At 41.2% G+C, this 8,097-nt stretch overlaps 1 non-coding gene across 1 annotated transcript; it reads left to right on the top strand.

Annotated features, from left to right (window-relative positions):
* Nucleotides 1-4,396: 4,396 nt before the first annotated feature.
* On the top strand, nucleotides 4,397-4,503 carry LOC129148912 (U6 spliceosomal RNA). Its single transcript, XR_008555939.1, has one exon. It is a non-coding gene; the product is annotated as a U6 spliceosomal RNA (small nuclear RNA).
* The last annotated feature ends 3,594 nt before the right edge of the window (nucleotides 4,504-8,097 follow it).

The raw sequence follows: 8,097 nt of genomic DNA, 5'->3' as shown, positions 1-8,097 counted from the left end.
ACCTATACTTTTTTACACAATAATTCAATTGTTGAGACATGATACAAATTATTTAAAAATATGGGTTTTTTACATATATTTTTATTGATTTCAGAGAGAAAGGGAGAGGGAAAGAGAAACATCAATGATGAGAGAGAATCATTGATTAGCTTCCTCCTGCACACCCCACACTGGGGATCGAGCCCATAATTTGGGCATGTACCCTGAACAGGAATTGAACTGTGAACTCCTGGTGCATAGGTCGACACTCAACCACTGAGCCACCCCTACCCAGGCAAGATGTTTACCTTAAGATTACTTATAATGGTAGGAAACTAAATGCTGAAATACAGGTTAAATAGATTATCATAATTTCTTTCAAAATAGGGGGCAAAAGTAGGTTTACAGTTGTTTGTATGAAAAATAATACAATAATTAACACACATAAACTGTTTATGTACTCACAACTATAAGCCTACTTTTGCCAAGCCCTGTATAATGATATGTACCCTTTAATTATGTCTAGGAATAGTTTTTAAAGACATGGGAATGTGCTTACATAATATTAACTAAAATATATGTCAAGATTATATTATTTCAAATAAGTGAAATATATATAACAACACAGTGAGATAAGAAGGAATTTAATTCTTCATGAGAAGGAATCAAATAACTATTTACAAAATGAACACTAAACCTTAGTTGCAGAGAAATTGAATGAACTTTGCAGAGGTGACCCTGGTAATCTGCTAGTGGTCCTAAATCACTTACTGTGGCCTCCTGACTTCCTCTCTGCCAAAGCCCCTTTCATCAAACAATAAATGTCCCCATGTGGCTGACTGCTAGCCACTGCCCATCGGGCCCAAACATTATTTTTAATCCCTCTGCTCTGGTAGATAATGGTTCCAAATTCCAGGACTAGCGTGATAAGGCTTCCCCCAAGCTGTGCATTAGGAGCCAGAAGCCATTCAGTGTGCCTGTGGCGGTGGATAACCCACAGCACGCTACTGCTCCTGTTAAATCTAAGTTCTCCTGCCTCCGCTCGCCCTGTCTGGGCACCTCCAGAAGGATGGTGTCCTGACAGCCCATCTTGATTCTGAGGAGCTTTGTCTGCACCTCTTGATTAGCATTCTATTTATATGCAAATAAGGACTTGCCTTCCTTGCTTGTGTATTAATCGCCACTATAAATTGTAGCTCTTTCTAAATCCAGGGAGTTGTGGGATTGTGGGATATAAGGACAGAACGTGACCTTATAGAATAAGGAGACTTCATTTTAAAGATGAGGAAACTAGGGCTCAGAGTGACCCGGTAAATTCCTCAGGGGGATATTGCTAGTGAGTGCATTCAGACGCAATATGGGGATCTCTACCCTAGAACCCCAGTTCAACTGGAAAAAAATCACAGAGTAACAACAGTCCATCAATTATTCTGTGTGTGTGTGTGAGAGAGAGAGAGAGAGAGAGAGAGAGAGAGAGAGAGAGAGAGAGAGAGGCAGGCTGACTGACTCAGAAACAGAGGTAAGGAGTGGGAGTTTTTAATCATTGGTTTCCAGCGGTGGACTCACCCCCTTAAAGTGGAGATTGTGCTCAGTTAATAATAAATGTAGCCCCTCGATGAACTTCTACTTTTAAAAAATATATATTATTCTTTAAAGAAATGTAGAGGATTAAATTATTTACCATTCAATTGATACTGTTAAATGAATTAAACACGGAGGCCTTCAAACCCAGGTGGACCCAATTCACCTGGCACCTACATAAGCAAACTGAAGTCTAAGCCTGTAAATGCCTCAAGTTACAAAACTAAAACTGAAGGACAACCAATCACAGTCAACTAGGCTTTAAGCTACAGCCAATCAATCATTTCCTACTTTGCTTCAGCCTTTTCTCTGTCTCTCTCTCAGCTCCTGTCAGCCAAGTGCTCCTAACCACTTCCACTTTGGAGCTGCAGGATTCCAATAGATTTTTGCTCAAATAAACTCTTAACACTTTAAATATGTCTCAGTCTATGGTTTTTAACAATACTAGAAGAAAAAATCCTATCAAATGAATGCTCAATAAATATTTTAATGTAAAAGGAGAAGGAACATCATAATTAAAAAAAGATTGTTTTCTTACTGCATTGAGAAGATGGGAGGTGGGTAGACAAGGAAATTCTGGGAGGTGTTGGAAGTTCAAGAGTTCATGAGTGGGATGCGCACAGGCAAACTTCTTTATGGTCACCCAGCTCCAATTTCAGTTCTCTTGACATACACAGCTCTTGACAATTTCCATTCACAGCGTGCTCTGAAGACATGTGTTGCTGTCAATGGGACTCAGGTTCCCAGCTCTTGAACAAAAAGGTCAAAAACAGGAGAAAGAGAAACCCCATACAGTGCTCTCCTTTACTATTCCTCCAAACTGTCAAACAACAAAACTAAAATGATTTAATAGTGAGTTTGATGTCCTGCATTCAAGGAAGAATAATCGATGGATTGGGGGAAGGTGGGACACAGTACCTCATAAGCAGTGGAGCTCCCTGTGGGATTCTGGGCAACAGTGAGTTGTATAAAGTGTTAGAAGAGGCAACACGGAAATAGGGCAGGATTGGCTGGGAGGTCGGGGTCTCCTTAGGAGGTCTGCAGGGCCAGTTTCCTAAGGCAAGGTGAGCCGGCCAGAGCTGGGGTGGAGGACTGCAGCTGGTGTGTTGCCCTTCCTTGACAGGTGTTTTCCGTAAGCGCAGGCTGACTTGGGTTCAGCTTTGTGTCCTGGACCGGCCTCCGCTTCAGAGTCTTAGTTATTATAAAGTGAGCTAACTGCATCATCTCAGCAACATCCTCAGAATAGCCACCAACCTCACTGAGCCCCAAAGACTTAGAAGGACTCTCTGGGCTCCCAAACTGAAGTAGGAAAGTGGGCATTCGGTGGAAGGGGAGACGGATTGCGTGAAATGGTAGGTTGCATTTAACTATGAGAAAGCAGCAGCCAAATCAACCATTCCTTCCCCCGGAGCCTGGGTTTCCCACCAGATGTGGCCAATGCGCCTCGTGGACAACACCTTTGGAACCCTGCTCTCATTAGGAGAGACCAGCTCCCGCTGTGCCTTCTTTGTGTCCCCAGAGAAAACCAACGCATCATTATTCCTCTGTCACCCTACAAGTTGCTGAGCCTTGAAAGACCCATCGGGCAGCTGCTGGAGCGATGCTGAGGGGGCAGGGCCACATTTAATTGCTTCACGCGTGGAGGCCGGTTAATGGGGCCTTCCGTCTGTATTTAGCTCTGCAGCCCGTGATGGACTTGCGTGGCGGGAAAGCGCGCACCGCTCCTCTGCACACTGTTTTATAACTGACGGGGGAAGATGCCCTTTCGTTCGGTAAATTGTATCTGGCCTTTCCAGCCCAGAGATAATTAATGTTTGTTCTCATCCAACGGGCAGACTCAAAGAAATACAGCTCCCATTAGCTCCTGCTCAATTAAGAAAAATGCTCATCCGCCCCCATGACTCAAACGCTGCTCCCGACTCTCTGAATCACAGGCTGGAAGGACCAGGGAGGTCGTCCTTGCCAACTTTGGTGCTTCAGTCCCCAGCCTAACCATGGCCAGTTCCCCCACCCCACTCAACCCATACCGACTCCGTACCAGGCACTGCCCTGAACATGTATGTGAACCAGCTCTTTAAGGATGAGCATGAACTAGCTGATAAATGACGCTGATAAGTCAACTAATTTAGGCATGGACACAAATCTATGATCCTGAGTGTCACAATAACCAACAAAAACTTGAGTATGGGTTCAAGCCTACTCCTGAAACCTATGAGCTGTGTGACCTTGGGCAAGTCGCAAGAAGAGACCACATTCTTGCATGGGCATACCGCATTTCACTGTACTTTGCTTCATTGCACTGCACAGATGTTGTGTTTTTTTACAAATTGAAGGCAAGACACACCACCAGCAAAAAAAAAAAAAAAAAAAAAAAAAAAAAAACACCAAGGACTTGCTTTATTGTGGTGGTTTGGAATCAAACCCACACTATCTATGAGATATGTTGGTACCTGATCAAAGCCCAATAGTAATAAGGTACAGCTCTGGGGTAGATGCCTCCATGGGGGAGTTCCCTTCACTTGGTTCTCTTTCCTCACATTGCACCCAGGCAACCACTCCCAAATGCTGATAATTGGTCACCAGTGGCTTGAGAAAAATGGAAAAGAAAAAAAAAAAAGAAAGTGGATCAGCCCAAATCCATCACCATCCTTGAAAATAACACCAGTGATGTCACGTTTCTACATCTGTAATTTGGAGCTGAAAATGACCAATTGTAGGGGTGTTAACTGGAAGTCCTTTATGGAGGACAATTCACTAATATGTCAAAATTTCAAATGCCCATACCCGTTGACCTAGTAATTCTACTTCTAGGGATATATCCTAAAGAATGGGGGAAGTGCTCACTTCAGCAGCACATATACTAAAATTGGAACAATACAGAGAAGATTAGCATGGCCCCTGCGCAAGGATGACACGCAAATTCGTGAAGTGTTCCATAAAAAAAAAAAAAAAAAGAATGGGGAGAAATGTGTGTACAAGGATATTTATGGCCATTATGTCTGTATAAACATAAGATTGGAAACACTCTAGATGGGGAATTGACTAAACAAATTATGGTATATTTGTACAATGGAATATTATGTTGTTAAAAAAATAAAGGCAGCCAAAACCGGTTTGGCTCAGTGGATAGAGCGTCGGCCTGCGGACTGGAAGGTCCCGGGTTCGATTCCGGTCAAGGGCATATACCTTGGTTGCGGGCACATCCCCCCTGGGGGGTGTGCAGGAGGCAGCTGGTCGATGTTTCTCTCTCATCGACGTTTCTAGCTCTCTATCCCTCTCCCTTCCTCCCTGTAAAAAAATAAATAAAATAAAATTAAAAAAAATAAAGGCAGCTTTAACTAAATTTAAAGGGAATTATTTCCAAGGTATTTTGTTAACTGGAAAAAAAAAAAAGCAAAGTGTTACTGGTATATTTTTTAAGAAGCATCTATACTCATCTGCTCATATATGCATAGAATATGTTTACAAGAAATTCAACAATCTAGTAATAGTTACTGCCTCTGGGTAAGGACTTAAGGTGGCCTGAGGTCAGGAATGAGTGCAGTATTTATTTTCTCTGTATAAATACCTTTTTTAACATTAAACTTGTGCCATAGGAATGAATTAGATGGACCACGTCCAACCAGTTGAAGGTGGGTCTCATTCGATCAGTTGAAGGCCTTAAGAGAAAAAGATTGAGATCTCCCCAAGGAAGAGATAATTCTGCCTCAGAAATGCCTTCTGACTCTCAAGACTACAACATCAACTCTTCCCTGCGTCTCCAGCTCACCTACCCTTTGATTTCATACTACCAGCCTACAATTACGAGTCAGTTCCTTAAAATAGTGAGGGAGCTAGAGATAGAGATGATAGAGAAAGAGACGCATTGGTTCAGTTTGTCTGGAGAACCCCTCTCCCGCTATCATAGGGATGGCTCCTGTCAGCAGACATCACATAGCACACAACACTCTTGGTATAGCCTCTGCTAACCTCTTATTTATCGGTGTGTGTATGTCCAGTCCAGCTAGCTAGGCTACCAGGTCTTTGTGAACAGGCACCTTGTCTCCATCATCAACATGCCTCCGACATCCAACAGAGAACCTACACCAGGAACGAGAGCCCACTAAAGATGTGCTGTTGAATGAAGCAGCACTTTTAGTGACCACAGTCCTGATGCTAAATGCTTGGGTTTGGTTCATCCACAGATCAGCATCCAAATCAGCTCATCGAAGAGGAGGAACATGAAGGCAAAGAAAAATAAAGAGGAAAAACAACCCTTACCAGTCATGTTCAGTTACTAGGATGCTTTATTTTACATGTTTCTGCGAGCACAGCCACCTAGAGACTGTCAAAGGCAAGTCATTGTTCACATTTAATTGAGCAGGCCACCGTAGTGAAGTTTCCACAACGTAAGACTTAGTTTACACTGTTTTAAAATTAAAATCAAGAATTTCCTTTTAAAATAAAATATATCTAAATAGAATAAAATATAAAGAAAAATGTTATCTGTGATTATCACTCTCCATTAGATCTCAGATGTCTGTAGAGTTTCATTGTCCTTTTTTTTTTTTTTTTCCCAGAGAGAAAGGGAGAGGGAGAGAGAGCAATAGAAACATCAATGATGAGAGAGAATCATTGATTGTCTCCTGCATGCCCCACACAGGGGATTGAGCCCGCAACCCAGACACATACCCCAACCAGGAATGAAACCATAATCTCCTGGTTCATAGGTTGACACTCAAACACTGAGCCACTATGGCCGGGCTCGTTATCCTTTGTTTGTTTGTTTGTTTGTTTGTTTGTTTGTTTGTTTTTTAATGATTTTTTAAAAATATATTTTATTGATTTTTTTTTACATAGTGGAAGGGAGAGGGACAGAGAGCTAGAAACATTGATGAGATAGAAACATTGATTAGCTGCCTCCTGCACACGCCCTATTGGAGTTGTGCCCACAACCAAGGTACATGCCCTTCACTGGAATTGAACCCGGGACCATTCACTCTGCAGGCCGACGCTCTATCCACTGAGCCAAACCAGTCAGGGCTTTTTAAATGTTTTTAATCCTCACCCTAGGATATGTTTTTATTGATTTTAGAGAGAGAGGAAGGGGAAAGGAGAAAGAGAGAGAAAAACTTCCATCAGTTGCCTCCCTTACATGTCCTGACCAGGGATTGAACTGCAACCTGGGTATGTGCCCTGACCAGGAATCAAACCCGAGACCTTTCAGTGTATGGGACGACACTCCAACAAACTGAGCCACACCAGCCAGGGCTCATTGTCCATTTTAAAAGAGGAAATTATGACCCTCAACTCCAGGATCAAAATACCATTCCTGAAAATCACACTAAATCCTATGTTAAAAACCTCCACAGACATTTTTCACAAAAGTTTTTTATCATTTGCAAGGATTAAAGGATTGCAAGATTATAAAATTAATTCATCTTTGACAAGTCATCTGAATCCTATGGTTTAGTTTTCTGATCAATAAGATTCTTTTCAGTGAGCACCAACACCAGCAGTTCTGTCCCCTGAGAAAACTGATTTGTAACCATGTCAAATGGAGATTTTCTTTTACTTCCTGATTTTACTGTTCTGTCTTCAGCTGCCAACCCAGAACTTAGAGGCTGTCCCCTGAGAGCGAGGAGGCAGAATAGTCTGAGGCCTTCAGAGGTCATCCTTGAAAGCAGGAAACACTCAGCTTTGACCTGGTCTATTGAAATCAATATGACGTGACATAGAGAAAGGAAGCAGGTGGTGGAGTACAGTTACATCAATATTTTTCTTTATTATATAATTTGCATTAAATTCTGTTACAAGACAAGAGGATTAAATGGGCCATGAGAGATACAAAAATATATATGATGAATCATATCCCAAATGAATTCTAATCAACACTATAGGTTTTGTGGTGCAGATTTCATTTTCTTTTAATACAGTTATCTTATTTCCACTCTGTGGAAAAATACAGTATAAAGCATAAAGAAGATCTGTGAGTCCCATCACCAAAAGACACAACTATTAACATGTTAGTATATTTGATCACAATAATTTATCTCTGTGTTTTTTTATATAATTGTGAATCTTGCTTTTCCACTTAACACTATAATAAAATAATTGGCTATGTTATTATAACATCCTCTTCCTTATAGGGACTCATATTATCCTCATTTTTTACACAATGCTTTTTCTAAGGCCCCAGAGCTAGTAAGCAATAGAGCTAAGACTCTAATCCACCTCCAAAAACCATACTCTTCCCACTATGTCCCACTTCTTAAAACCAGTCATTCCTTTTGGCCTAGTAAATCACCTTCTAGGAATCCATATGGAATCTGAAATGTACAAGACAAGTATGGGACATCTTGAAATGCAGAAAAGTAAGGAACTATTAAAGACTAAATAGGTCATGTCAAAAGACAGCCAACTTCAGTCAACATGGCACAATATGACTATCAAAAAGAATAATAATCAGACTCAATTAAAATGTTAAATACATAAAAACTCATGCATTCATACTAATGCTTTTTTTAAAAAGTGTGGGTTGTTACAAGTTTACAAACT

This window comes from Eptesicus fuscus, chromosome 4, assembly GCF_027574615.1.
Source record: "Eptesicus fuscus isolate TK198812 chromosome 4, DD_ASM_mEF_20220401, whole genome shotgun sequence".
Taxonomy (NCBI): domain Eukaryota; kingdom Metazoa; phylum Chordata; class Mammalia; order Chiroptera; family Vespertilionidae; genus Eptesicus; species Eptesicus fuscus.
This window is presented reverse-complemented; position numbering and strand designations above follow the sequence as displayed.